This window comes from Gopherus flavomarginatus, chromosome 9, assembly GCF_025201925.1.
Source record: "Gopherus flavomarginatus isolate rGopFla2 chromosome 9, rGopFla2.mat.asm, whole genome shotgun sequence".
NCBI lineage: Eukaryota > Metazoa > Chordata > Testudines > Testudinidae > Gopherus > Gopherus flavomarginatus.
Window position 1 is genome coordinate 54,474,490 of NC_066625.1, and position 14,929 is coordinate 54,489,418.

At 48.6% G+C, this 14,929-nt stretch overlaps 1 pseudogene; it reads left to right on the plus strand.

The window, feature by feature from the left end:
• The first annotated feature begins 2,901 nt into the window (after nt 1–2,901).
• On the plus strand, nt 2,902–6,968 carry LOC127058610 (zona pellucida sperm-binding protein 3-like; annotated as a pseudogene).
• Nucleotides 6,969–14,929: the final 7,961 nt, after the last annotated feature.

The window sequence follows — 14,929 nt, forward strand, 5'->3', positions numbered from 1 at the left end:
ACAGGGTTATTAGTGAAAAGCAAATGATTTATTGAAAGTTATTAATTAAACTAACTGAGCCTGACATAGTCCCAGGAGGGACCTGGACTTCATTCCTAGCCCTGGTCCCTTGCTCCATGGCTCAGCAGGGGCAGGGAATGTGTGTTCTACTATATGCCACAAGAAGCCTGCATTTGATGATCTCTGGCCAGCCAGAGCTGGGAGTACACCTTATCATCACACAGGAGACCTAGCTTCAGCTGCTGGGTCTGGCTTCTGACTCCTTAAGCTTGCAGGACAACTGAATGCTAGAGGTGGCTTGCAGAAGATCCATGCTGAAGTTCTGCCACTGAGATGAAGAGAGGTCAGGGAGTTCCCTGCCTCTGGTGAAGTCATCCCCCTCTGGATTCTCTTAAATCACGCTTGCCAGACAGGAACGTAATCCACAAGGTTCATCAAAATATTTCTGCAGAGCAAGTGTTCTGCCACTGGAATGCACTAGGTTCTAGCCACTCTCAGGCATACTTGGAACATTTCCTGGGACTGGTGCACCCTGGTTCCCCCACTCTGAGGCCTTCACTTACCCTCATCACTCCATTTCCAATGGCACAGGTCTTAGCAGCATGATGTTTAATCAACTTGCTCAGGGGAGTTTTCAGGAGCAAATGTTTTCAGTAACAGTGGGCACGGGGTAGATGTTTGTTTGCAATGTGGTTATGGTTCTGCCAAAGTGGGAAAACAACATAATAGATTCCCTTTATTCAGGGCCAATGCACCCCTTACCCCAGCACAGAGGGTCAGGAGGAAGTCCAGGCTAATGGAGAAAAGGTTCATGGGTGCCCCTTGTCTGTTCTTTGGCAGCACATCACTACGGCAGGGGCAGTGGATGCTTGTCTTTACTACACAAGAGGCCGAGGGCCTGATTCGCAGCTCTACTTGGGCCAGAAAGAGAGGGGAAGGCAAAGTTGGCTTTCAGCCACAGCTGCATATTTGGGGGCTGGCCTGGCCCTGGTGAAAGTTTGAGTCGCCTATGCTAAGTTACGCTCTATTTCCTGGGACCCCAGCAAGCAGAAAAATAGCCACAGCAGGGTACAGTCCAGCCATACCCCCCTCCCTACCTTGGGCTCACCCTTTCCTGCCACCAGGATGTCCCCCTGTAGTCAGGGCCGGGAGCAGGGCTAGTGTACAACCATTACCCCAGCACCGTAGCATCCAGCGATGCCCCCTCCATGGACTGTATAGTTGGGGGTCATTGCCTTCCCCTTTAAAAACTCTTTATGCTGCACACAGGGGAATCTCGGATTAGAATCAGACGTCAAGAATCAGGGCCTGACTGTCCCCTTGTGTAGTCATTTATATCTGTGCCAAGTGGGTGCAAAATGCTCCTGTTCTGACGAGGTACCAGGCAGGGGAGAAGCAGGCCCAGAACCTGCTGTGGGCCCAGATCCTCAAAGGTATTTAGGCGTTTAGCTGGGAGGTAGGTGTCCAGCTATTTTCAGGGCTCCGAGCCCTTGTCTTTACTACTGAATGAGAGCCCTGAGTTTGATCTCCACACATCAGGAGATGGGTGGGGCACAGCTGTGCCCCCAAGAAACAAGCACCAGGATAACGCCGGAGCCCAGAGGGGTTGGACCATGTATGCAGCATGGGGGGCTAGGGTCAGACCAACCAACAGTGATGTCAAACTGTCTCCCATCTAATGGAGAACATGGGTTATCTCACCACCCAACAGGGAGGGGTGATAGGTAGGGCACTTCTCCACACCCAGCTGCAACACTGGACCCGCTACAGTGGCTGTTTTGGTTTCGTTATCTGCCCCATACACCAAGGCACATCCTATTTGCTCAGGAGGATGTGAGAGGGATGGACACAAAGGAGAAATCCTGCTGTTAAAGGAAGCTCTATTGTCTGTCAGGCAGGGAGGTAGGTGACGTGCTGGGCCTGGGCCGCTCTGGCCTGCAGGCACTGAGCTCCGGATTCACTTACTCTGGAAAATTTCAGGCCCAGATCCTCAAAGGGATTTAGGATTCCTTTGAGGATGTGTGGGCCAAGGAGCATTATGAGAGAGGCTGCTTCCAGGAACACAGCACTCTGCTAAACAGTCTGGGTTGGGTTGTTTTTTTTTTGTTTTTTTTTGCTGATGTTCTTTGATCCCTCTGCCCAAGCAAGTCCTAATTTGAGCACACAGTGCATTCATAGGCAGTTTGATTGACTGTGCTTCCTAGGCAGCACTCAACTGCTGGTCACGGCAAGACGTCCTTGAGATTCTAGTCCTGGATTCCTCAGGGATCTGCCAAAACACATCATTCCTGGGCTGCTTTTGTTTCAGTTGTGGGGCTCCGTTTCCACTTTACCAGGGCTCCATAGATCTGATGTGCATCACTCCCTTGCTATTCTTGTCCTGGGCCATTTGTGGTGTCTATGCAGTAAGGAGCATTTCTCACCCTGAGACAGCTTTCCAAACAGCACGGACAGCAAACAGCATATTTGTTCAGTTGCACTGTCTGTTAAGAGCACAAAGCAAAGCCTAAAGCAAATAAATCTTTAAGACTGTGATTTAAACTATTTCATCAGCAAATCAGTTGGACTTAATACTTCCCACTCATAGCACAAGATTCGTAACATACAAAAATTCCTCTGGAATCCATTATCAGTATCACACGCTACATGGCTGATAGTTCCCATGAACATCAAAGTCTGTTAGCCATTAATTGGCTGAAACCACCTAGGGAGTTTCCTAAAACACAAATGATAACAACTCCTAGGAGGCATTAATTCCCATTCATTATTTCCCTGCCCCAGGGTCTGGGCTTTGGGTGAGACTGGGGAATTAATTACCTGGGGCAGCTGTGAGCTGGCTTTAGGTCAGGGTATAAAGGGTCCAGAACTGCTGTTTCTCTCCATGCTGGGTTTGCTGCAGGCAGGATGGGGTACAAAAGCAACCTGGGCTTTACTTTCCTGTGCTGGGTGGTCAGTGGGGTGACCAGTTACAATCCCTGGGATTTCTCTAGGAGGGACCCAGCCATCTGGAGACCCACCCCCAGAGATGAGCCCCCTCGCAGACAAGTCTATGTATCCTCTATTGCCCAGCCCTACCCCTAGGCTTGGGTTGATGCTTCCCAGCTCAGGGCTGTGTCCCTACTGCAGCCTGTCACGGTGCAGTGTGAGGAGGCACAGCTGGTGCACTGTGCACAGTGATCTGTTTGGGATGGGGCAACTGATCAAAGCTGCTGACCTGAGCCTTGGCCCAGCTGCCTGCCAGTACACATCCCTTAATGCTGCAGAGAACACAGTGACTTTTACAGCTGGTCTCCATGAATGTGGCAGCACCTTGCAGGTAAGGCAGCTTCATGCAAATCTGGTGCTCCAGTGGGTCAGATGAGTATCTTGATCTCTCCCATTGTGCAGGCCCCAGCTAACTTTCAGTGATGCATGGTTCTGTTGGTAGGTGATGGGGCAGCTGTAGGCCAGTCTGATATTAACATCTAGGATGCCTAATAACTCTAGCTATGGACCCAGCCTATTGGTTTCCCCTACTTGCAGTGCTAAACAGACAGCTGCTATCAGCTGTCAGAGCTTCCCCCTTTGAGTGACATCCTCTCCCTTGAAAGAACAGTGAGCTGAGCCATGCCCCTGCAATCTCCTCTTCCACTGGGAGTCCCTATTTCAAGAAGCCCCAACAGATGCACTGCTCCTAGAGAGAGATGATGGACAGCCGAACTGGAGTGGCCAAAGGGTACTACATGTCAGCTGTCTTCCAGAATGCTTCTGTCCTGTAAGGGAAAACAGCTTCTCCTACATAATGGTTGGACAGTGCTAGACACAGTAGTTGTGGTGACCACAGCTGTGCAGAAATAGGCCCTACAGTGCCTAGCAGTAGTCCCCAGGCAGTCATTCCAGGGGAGTGAGTGCAAAAAGCTCTAATGGTTCTATTGCCTTTCACCAATGGTGGTTCCATGAGTTGTGCATGTGCTGAAAGACTTTCTGTTAATAGAAATGCCTTTCTAGGTCTTGCTGAACCTAGTACTGTAGTTTTGTATATCAATTGTGCGCTGTTAACCCTTCCATGTCCAGTTCTTCCCAGATGATCCCAGACTCCCTGATTTACAGCACAAGCCTGAACTATAACCCCAGCCCTGCCAGCAACCCAATAATCCTGAGAACCAATCCAGCTGTGATTCCTATTGAGTGTCACTATCCCAGGTGAGTGTCTGAGATGCTCAGGTCCCCTCCCTCCCATTCAGTCCCTGTTGTGGGATCTGGCTCAGTGACTGAGGTTTGCTCCTCTCACAGGAAGGACAATGTGAGCAGTAAAGTCATCAAGCCAACCTGGGTTCCCTTCAGTTCCACTCTGTCTGCAGAGGAGGGGCTGGGTTTCTCCCTGCGCCTGATGAATGGTAGGTGGGAGGAGACTTCAGAGCAGCCCAACTCTGCCTGCCTGTCCTGCTCACTGTGATCTTGCCTTGCAGATGACTGGAGTGCTGAGAGACCCCCCAATGGATTCCAGCTTGGGGAGGTCATGCATATCCAAGCTGATGTCAGCACTGGGAACCATGTGTCTCTGAGGCTCTTTGTGGACAGCTGTGTGGCCACCCTGACCCCAGATAGGGACTCCTCTCCCCGCTATGCTGTCACTGACTTCAATGGGTAAGAGCTGTCAGCCCTTTCTAGTCTAGAATCTACCTCAAGTTTGTGGGGATCTTACTAACAAGTTCTTGTGTGTAGATGCCTGGTGGATGGTAGATCAGATGACACCACCTCAGCCTTCATATCACCCAGGCCCAGGCAGGACACACTGCAGTTCATGGTGGATGTGTTCAGGTTTGCAGGAGATGCCAGGAACTTGGTGAGCTCCCAGATTTTTGCTCCAAGTCAATTCCCCCAGGCTAAGCAGGTGTTAGTGTCCCCTGGGATGGTCCTAACTCCTCTTCCCACTTTCCCTCCAGATCTACATCACCTGTCATCTGAAAGTCACTGCAGTTGAGCAAGCCCCAGATCCCTTGAACAAGGCTTGTTCCTTCAACAAAGCAGGCAACATGTGAGTAGCTGGAGTAGAACCCCATGGAGGTGGTGGTCTGAGGGCTGGTAGGATCAGCAGGCTGGAGAGGACAAGTCTTACTGTAAGTGACCCTGCCCCTTCATCTGTTACAGCTGGGCTCCAGTGGAAGGCACTAGAGACATCTGCAGGTGCTGTGAGACTAGGAACTGTGCATTGCTTGGAGGACAGTCTGGGAGAGGCAGCCATCTGGACAGATGGCCAAGGAGGCGCTTCCAGAGAGATGTGGCCTCCAGACATGGTAGGCTGTGCATCCTACATAGCTAATAGGAGGTTGAACCCAAAGAAAGGTTTCTCTTAGCCCAAGCCACTTCTTTGGTTGTCTTCCTTCTAAAATGAGGATAAGAAGAGCAGGAATGTTGATGGGTTCTCTGGTAACTCCTCTCTGCAATATAGGTGACTCCTCAGTGAGGGTAGGAGAGGCTGATGTTGTGGTAGGACCCCTAATCATCCTTGATGCCTACCAAGAATCCAGGGATGTTGTAGAAGATCGAGTGGAAGCAGGGAAGGCAGCAGCACCAGGTATCCTTTAGGATATAAGAACCAGCCATGCACCCTGGGAGCATATGTTATGAATCTTTTGCAGGAGAGGATGCCTTTGATAAAGAAAACTAACCCCCGGCCCAAAAGCCGGGTCTTGATCAGGGTCGTAATTACATCAAGGCCCTAGGCCTCAATGATACTAACATATAGCAGAGTAAAAAAATTGATTAATTACTAACCCACCTGAGGCTCACTCTCTGATTTTACTATACACTATCCTAACACTACTATTATAAAGCTATTATATTACTAAATGCTGCTAAAATAATTAATGCTGCTATATGGGGTTAAAACTGGAAAATCCCTAAAATAACCAGTCTATCACTGCCAAAAAGACTAACAGCTGTTGGGTCATTATAGGTTATTAAGTAGCTCATGTAAGCATAAAATATAAATCATAATAACTCAACTAACAGAACAAACAATATGTATTTTTGGAACATAAGTTCCTCAAAATTGCTTGAGAAACAGCTGCTCAAACCGCAAGAGAAGGATAACCGGGGTGTCAAGGTTTTGGCAATAGAGGGAGCTTCCTAAGAGGAAGTAAAAAGGGACAAGCTTAGCAATTTTTAGCTCTTTTTGCAATAATTGTTTTGAGAACATGTCATGTATCACCCAAATAAGGTAATGACAGATGTATAAGCTCATGTGATAATTTGCGGTTTTAGGCTTTATAAGCACAGGTATCTTTGCTGTAAGGTAGAGCGACTTACCTCTTGCTAGAGGACTTGTCGTCTCTCCATGCATATGCATGTATTCTCTGATTAATCAATAAAGGAGCCTCAGGCTGTCTAATCAACTCAACTCGTTGGTGGTCATTTCCACGACACCTTCCACCTCAAGGGAACTCTGAATAATGAACCTTTCAAGGATGAATCTTAGTGCTATCCAGCCTGTGGGCAGCAGTTGGAAAGCAAAAGAGCAAACTAAAGCCAGGGGAGTTTTCGGCAATGCCTAAGAGGGCATCTCTAGACTATCAGCAATACCCCTCCTGGCTCAGCTGATTGGTTGCACCAAAAATTGGTCTAAAATCTACAACTAAGGAATCTAGATTCCTGTTTACTCCAGTTGGTCTTGCCTAAAACACGATTCAACAGAATCAACATGAAAGATCAGGTCCACAAAGCTGAGCAATAGCTGAACAACACAAACAAGAACTTCCCGCTTCATCTAGCACAGCACTCCCTAATCTATGGTGCAGACAGACACCAAAAGCTCCAGTTCCAGTTCTAACCACTGACCACCTCTTCCTGCAGGTGCAGAGAAGAATCCTGGGCTGAAGCTGGGACTGACCTTAGTGGCAGCTGCCATAGCTTTGGTCTCCGTGATTCTGGCCATTTGCTTCATCTACAAAAACCACAGTCATGCCACTGCTGGAACTGTTGTATGACTTGGCACTCTGTCTAGCATAAAATAAAACTACAAAATGTCTCATCTGGTCCGTGGTGACTTCCTAGGGGGTGAGGGAGGGGTCTTCTGTTCTGGGGGCAAGTGGGGAAGGAGGCAAGCTGCTCCATGCACTGCCCATCTCATAGAGCCATGGAGTTAGAAGGGACTGCAAGGGTCATCTAGTCTAACCACCTACTAAGGTGCAAGACTTAGGTTGAAAACCACTGGTTTAGACACATGGTCCATGGACCTGTGGGGGTCTGTAGATGATTCCTAAAGGGATCCACACTTCCATTAAAGAACTTAAAGGGTCTGCAAATGAGAAGGCGGAAAACCACTTGTCTAAACCATCCAAGACCAATGGCTACAGAGGTGCTGTCTTTCTGAATTGCTGGCAGGTGCTTGACCCCCCTGCGCCCAGTCTACTTCCTTCCCCTATCCTTGAGCATGCCCCACCCTAACTTCTCCCCAGTGCCTCTTGCACGCTGCTGAACAGCTGATTGTGGTGGGAGGAGGTACTGGGGGGGAAGGAGCTGATTGGTGGGCTGGAAGTGATCAGGGGCTGTTAGTTGGTGCTGAGCACCACTATTTTCCATGGGTCATCCAGTCCTGGAGCACCCAGAGTTGGTGCCTGTGGATGGCTATCCAGCCTCCTTTTGAAAACCTCTGAATAAGTTTTCATAACTTCCCTAGTCTGTTCCATTGTTCTTCTTTAGGATTTTTTCTGAGATTTAATTCTGCTCTGCTGTAATCTGAACCCATTGCCTCTTGTCTTGCCCCAGAGGACAAGACAACAATTTTTTTTATGGCAGCCTTTCAAGTATTTGAAGACTGCTGTCATATTTCCCTCCCCCATCTCTGTTCCAAACAAAACGTACCCAGTTCCATAGGCGCTGACTCCATGGGTGCTCTGCACCCGTCTCCACTTTCTCCTGAGTGTGCTGTGTCCCTGTTCCTTCACCTACCTCCCAGTGCTTGCTGCCACCAAACAGCTGTTTGGTGGCATAGCAAGCTCCAGGAGGGAGGGGGGAAAAATGGGAAGAGGCAGGGCCAGGGATTTGGGGAAGGGGATGGGCTGGGGGCAAAGGAGGGTCAAGCTACCACTGGTCCAAGCAGAAGTCAGGGCCTATGCCCAGTCTTTCAGCCTTTGCTCATACGGCCTGTATTCTATATCTCTGATCATCTCTCTTGCCTCTGGATCCTTTTCAGTTTCTCCACATCCTTTCTAGACAACTGTGCCCAATTTTGAACACAGGACTCCAGTTTAGGTCTAACCAGAAATGAGTAGAGTGGTATCTGCATGTTATCTGTTAATACAACCCAAAATTGCATTTGTGGTTTGGGGGTGGGAGGGCACAACAGTATTGCCTGGCTGATTTCTGCTGAGGTTGAGATCCACCACAACTCCCCAATCCTTCTCAGCAGTGCTGCTGCCAAGGCAGTTATCCCCCAATCTGTATTTGTGCATTTAGCTTGTCTTCCCTTAAACTTTTTCTTAATTGAATTTCATTTTGTCTGTTGCCTAGTTCTCCAATTTATCAAGATCCCCCTAAATCTTAGCTCTTATTCTCCAAAGTATTTGCAACCAGTGCTTAACTTGTGCCAGCGCTAAGCCCTGGCATCTCTAGGCTTGGCAGTTCAGAGCCCCAATATCTCTGGGATTGCTGCATTTGGTTATGGAAGTTTTCAAAAATAAAACTTGAGCCCTGGCATCTTTCATTACAGGTTCAGCGCTGTTTACAACCCCCAGCTCTGTGTCACCTGCAAATTTGATCAGTAGCTCTACTCCTGCCTTCAGCTCCTTAATATTAAATAACACTGGCCTCAGAACAGAGCCTTAGGGAACCCTACTCAAGACCTTCCACTTTGATGTCATTCCATATAGTTACGTTGTTGTTTAACCATTATGTATCCACTTAATGGGAGTTCTACTGAGCCTACGTTTCCCTGGCTTGCTTATGACAATTGACACAGTCCCACGTGACAAAGTTTTTGTCATGTCCAGGTATCTTATGTCCACTACATTTCCCCCATCCATCAAACCAGTTCCCTTGCCAAAGAAGGAAATCAAGTTGGTTTGACATAATTTGTTCTCGGTATATCCATGCTGGCTGCTAGTCTTGCCGCTTCATTCTCTAGCTACGTGCAAATGGAATGTTTTATACATTTCTCTAGTAGCTTCCCAGGTATCAAGGGCAGGCTGAGTGATCTATATAGTTCCCCAGCTCCTCCTTTTTAAAGAGGAACCATGTTAGCCCTTCAATCAGCCAGGACCTCTCCTGTCCGCTCTGAGTGGACAAATATCACCTGTGGCTCTGGGATTTCTTTCACAACCTGGGGCAAAGAACATCAGACCCTGCTTGAATTCACTCAGATTAGTCAGCTCTCCGATGTGTTCTTTACTTAGCCAGAGCTGCATTTCTTCAACCTTATTGTCTACGATAACTTTGCTGGTCATCTGATCATGTTGTTTTTTTGTGTGAAGACTGAAGAAAGGCAGCAGTGAGCAGCTCTGCCTTCCTATCTTCTATTACCAGCTCACCACCTCCAGTGAGCAGCAAGCCCAGGTCCCTGATCTTCCTTTTTTGTCTACTATATTTGTAGAACCCTTTCTCGTCACTAATATTTCTTGCCAGTTTTAACTCGGGCCTTCCCTGGGCTTGCTTGACTTTGTCCCTGGGGAGTATTTCAATGAGTTTTTTTGCAGGGGCTGTATGTGGCATCCTCCTCCATCTATATGAAGAGCTGAACTGCTGGGGCCTGCCATGTAATGGACAAATGTTAAAGGAGATGTTCTCCTTCTCTGAGCTGCTCACTGCCAGCTGCAAGAACCTAGAGTCTTTTCCCCAAACTAGTGGGGAAAACCCTCCCAGCCACTACTCCCCTTTCAAACAGGGCCCAAGGCTGAGTATTGACAACACATTGTATCTATTCACACCTCTGAGTTGTGGCAACAGGTTAATAATGGCCCAGGCTCATCCCTGGTCTGAATTCAGGAGGCGGGTGTTTGTGATGGATGTGGCTCTGTGCTCACTGATATGCCTTGGCTTGTCTACGTATTGGTCGAGTGTAAACTGCTTAAACTACCTTCGGCGCTAGAGCCTGATTAAGTTAAAATGCCATTGGTGAAAGAGGTCTGTCCTCAGGTCAGCAAGTTGCTTAACTAGGCCCTGCTCACACATCCAGAGAAGAACTCTGCTCTCTGTGCTGACTAAAACTTGCTCTCTACAGGGGCCAATCTTCACTTCTTTAGAAAACTGTTCTGTTACAGCAACAACCCGCTTCCATCAACATGTTCTTTGGTCACCTGAGCAGGTGCTGGCAGACCTAGTGCATGGGGGATGAGGGGGAAATGTCGCTAGCTGTGACATACAGCTCTGAAACTAGGAACATTCTAGCCACTCTGCTCTTTGCCTGGTCTTTTCAAAAAGAAAGAAAAATGAGGTGTGCTGCTTTACCCTCAGCTGTGTGTGTTCTCTCTAGGGCCCAGAGTTTTTCCATAACCTGGAGAGAGTAAGAAAGATCAGCAGTGAGTGAGTTGGCCCAGCAGCTCCTACATGGGGAGGAGACTGCAGACAAGGGCCTTCTTAACAGATGAAGACATAAGAGATGGGGTAGCTGAAGTAACCAAATTGAAACAGAACAGAAGATGCTAATATTTGCAAGGGGAGATGAACAACTCTGGGTACCAGGGCCGGCGCTTCCATTAGGCGACCCTAGGTGGTCGCCTAGGGTGCCAGGACTCAGGGGGTGGCATTTTGTGCTCTCCGCACGGGAGCTTCCGGTTCCGCTCCCGTCGCGCCGCCAAAGAAGGACCTTCTGCTGACGTGCCGCAGAAAACAGCAGCAGGCAATTGAGCAGCTCAATGACTGCCGCTGTCACCAGCGGCATTTCGGAGGAGGGTCCTTCTTCGGCAGCATGATGGGAACAGAACCGGAAGCTCCCGTGCACCCCGTGGGGAGGGCAGAAAATGCTGCCCCCCGAATTCTGCCTAGGGTGCCAGAAACCATGGTGCCGCTCCTGCTTGGTACAGCTCAGCAGGAGCACTGGAGGATTTGCTAGCACCTGGAGTCCTTAAATTCAAACGAACACCTCTACCCTTTGACTGCTTCGGCCTGGACCTGAGGGTAGCTGCCAAGGTGTTCACTATTTAAGCCTGGTTTCAGAGAGGGAGCTGTGTTAGTCTATAGCAGCAAAAACAACGAGGAGTCCTTGTGGCACCTTAGAGACTAACAAATTTATTTGGGCATAAGCTTTGGTGGGCTAGAATCCACTTGCATCTGATGAGGTGGGTTATAGCCCACAAAAGCTTATGCCCAAATACATTTGTTAGTCTCTAAGGCAGAGGTGGGCAAACTATAGCCCGTGGGCCACATCCGGCCTGCAGGACTGTCTTGCCTGGCCCCTGAGCTCCTGGCCCGGGGAAGCTAGCCCCCGGCCCCGCAGCCTCAGCTTGCTCACTCCACCACCAGTGCAATGCTCTGGGTGGTGGGGCTGTGAGCTCCTGGAGCAGAGCAGCTGCAGAACCTGGCCTCACTTGGTGCTCTGTGCTGCTTGGTGGTGGCGTCGGGGTCGTGGCCTGGCTCCAGCTGGGTGGCACAGCTGTAGCGCCACCAGTGCTCCAGGCAGCGCGGTAAGGGGGCAGGGGAGTTCGGGGTATGTGGATAGGGGTCGGGGGAAAACAGGGGGTTAAATGGGGGAAGGAGTCTGGGGGGGGCAATCAGGAAGGGTGGTGGGGTTGGATGGGGTAGCAGGGAAGTCAGGGGCAAGGGTTCCAGGGACAGGGAGAAGGGGTGGTGGGATGGGGCAGGGGTCCCAGGGGGACCATCAGGAATGAGAGGAGGTGTTGGATGGGGCGGCGAAGGTCTGGGGGTAGTCAGGGGTCAGGGAGCGGGGGTGTGTGAATGCGGCAGGGGTCCCAGAGGGGCCGTCAAGGAATGGGGGGGGTTGGATGGGGCAAATAGGAGGTGCAGGCTAGGCCACAGCCCCCTCCACACAATTTACGAAACCTGATGCAATCCTCAGGCCAAAAAGTTTGCTCGCCCCTGCTCTAATGTGCGATAAGTTTCCTCATTGTTTCTATTTAAGACTGCCCCTTACCTAGCTTCACAAGGGTTAGAAGGGCTCTCCAGATTCTCCTTGAGTCTAACACTGGAGGTGGCAGCTGAGAGCAGCCACTGATGGCTCGAGCGAGGTGCTTACATAGCCCCATCACTATACTATCTGAACACTGCTAATATTAGTGAAGATACCCTGACAGTGTTGCGGGAGTGAGGAGCTATTACCTCTGTTTCACACATGTGGAAACTGAGGCAGAATGACTTGGGCAAGGTCACAGAAGAAAAGAGTGGCAGAACCAGGCCTGTACCCTGCTCTGGTGAATCTGAAGCCAGTGCCTGATCTGTACAAGCCTCTGACCCTACTTCATCCCTGGGATCCCCTGGCCACATTCCCAACAGCCCCTTTGTCCCTCTGTTCTCCCAGTCCTCCTGCACGCTATGCAGCAGATGAGGTCCCCATGCTAACCGCTGCCCCTGGCACAACTCCAACCCTCTAATGCAGACCAACATTCCCCACATGACTGTCCTGACCTAGAAAGTTCCGAGCCCCTGACATCTCTTCACTCTTCTTCGCAAAGACTCCTGAATTCATCTACCCAAAGCTGCAGTGGCTGATGGGGAATATGACCATCTCCATTGCACACTGGGAAACTGAGGCATGTAGCTAAAGGGCCAAAATGAATGGCCACCTAGCAAAATTCTTGTGTGATTGATTTTGAAGAAAATGCAACATTTGGTTTCAAAGAGAAATTTAGCTGCAACCTTCACCGAGACCGCCAAAGAGATATTCCTTCATTTGGAACCACAGAGCTCACAATGTAGCGCAGCAGAAGGATTTGCTCACTGACCCTTCAAACCTTCCCATGGTCCCTCACCCAGGAGGTAACTTGCTCTGTAACTAGGGCTGTTAGACAGCAGCAGATGCAGGCTTCCTGGCTTCTGTGCCTGTATCTGGGCTGCAAGTGTTCTCTAGAGGTTAGAGCTGAGGCTTCAGACAAGAAAACCAACCATAGACATTTGGGGTGAGCATTTCAAATGCCAGTATGGATCAATGGATGATCCTGAGGTCTGTCATATTAATGGCCTGGATTTTATTCTGAGCCCTCCCAGAAGGAGCCTTGTGCAGCCTCAAAGTTACCTGATCTGTAAAATGGGGGAGAATGAGAGATGTGTCCCCCCCAATGTAGGATAGGAAGCTCCAGTCAATTATCAGAGCTGAGTGTACACATCAATATTAACAGCCAGCAGTAGAAGAGGACTCTTGAATTTATGTCCTTCTGGGTTCCAGCCAAGTGCAGCTTCCCCAAACTACAGGGCCTTCTGTCTTTCTTCAACTATGGACTGGCCTGGCACGCAGAGCTCCCAGCAAGCCCTGGACTGCTGTCCAGGGCCAGCAATAAAGTTGAATGGATGAGACAAGTTTAGGAACTTGCACTTTGGGGCTGGACACTAGCCCTTTGCAGGGGTATCCCAATGATCTCGGCTTCAGGTGGACCCTCCCTCCGCTCAAGCAGTATCTATCTCTGTGCACATAAGAGCTCAGGCTGAGGAGTTTGCTGTACCGTTAATTTTGATTTTCAGTAAGTGTTGGCGCACTGGGAGGTTCAGAAGACTAGAATAAAACTAATGTGCCAATTTTTATAAATGGTAAATAGGGTGACCTGGCTAATTATAGGATTGTCAGCAATTCTGGGCAAGCTAATGGAGCAGCTGATACGGGACTCAATAAGAATTAAAGGAGAGTAATGTTATTAATGCCAGTCAACATGGCCTTATGGAAAATAGATCCTGTCAAACTAACGTGATATCTTTTTTGATGAGATTGCAAGTTTGGTTGAGAAAGGTAACAGTATTGACATACTAGACTTGGACTTCGGTAAAACATTTGACTTGGTACCACAACATTTTGATTAAAAAACTAGAACGATCTAAAATGAGCATGTCACACATTCAATGAATTAAGAACTGCGTAACTGATAGGTCTCAAAATATAACTGTAAATGGGGAATCATCATTGAGTGGCCGTGTTTCCAGTGCGGTCCCGCAGGGATTGGTTCATGGCCCTATGCGATTTAATATTTTCATCAATGAGCTGGAGGAAAACATGAAATCATCACTGATAACTTTTGCAGATAATACAGAAATTGGGGAAGTGGTAAATAATGAAGAGGACAGACCACTGATACAGAGCAATATGGATGGCTTGGTAAACTGGGTGCAAGCAAACAATATGCATTTTAATATGTCTAAATGTAAATATGTACATCTAGAAACAAAGAGTGTAGGTCATACTTACAGAATGGGGGACTCTATTCTGGGCAGCTGTGATTCTGGAAAAGATTTGGGGGTGAGCTCCCAGTGTGACACTGCAGCCACATGTGATCCTGAGATGTATAAACAGGGAAATCTCGAACTGGAGCAGAGATTTCATTTTATCTCTATATTTGGCATTGGTATGACTGCTGCTGGAATCCTGTATCCAGTTCAAGGAGGATATTGATACATTGGAGAGGGTTCAGAAAAGAGCCACGAGAAGAGTAAAAGATTAGAAAACATGTCTTATAGGAATAGTCTCAAAGAGCTCCATTTATTTGTCTTAACAAAGAGAAGATGAAGGGGTGACTTGATTACAATGTATAAATATCTACCTGGGGAACAGATATTTAATAATTGGCTCTTCAATCCAGCAGACAGAGATCTAACACCATCCAATGGCTGGAGGTCAAAGCAAGACAAATTCAGACTGGAAAAAAGCTGTAAATCTTTCACAGTGAGAGTAATTAACAATTGGATCAACGTACTACAGGTGTGTGTGTGTGTGAGATTCTCCATCATTGGCAATTTTAAAACCCAGATTGGATGTTTTTCTGAGAGATCAGCTCTAGGAATTATTTGGGGGAAG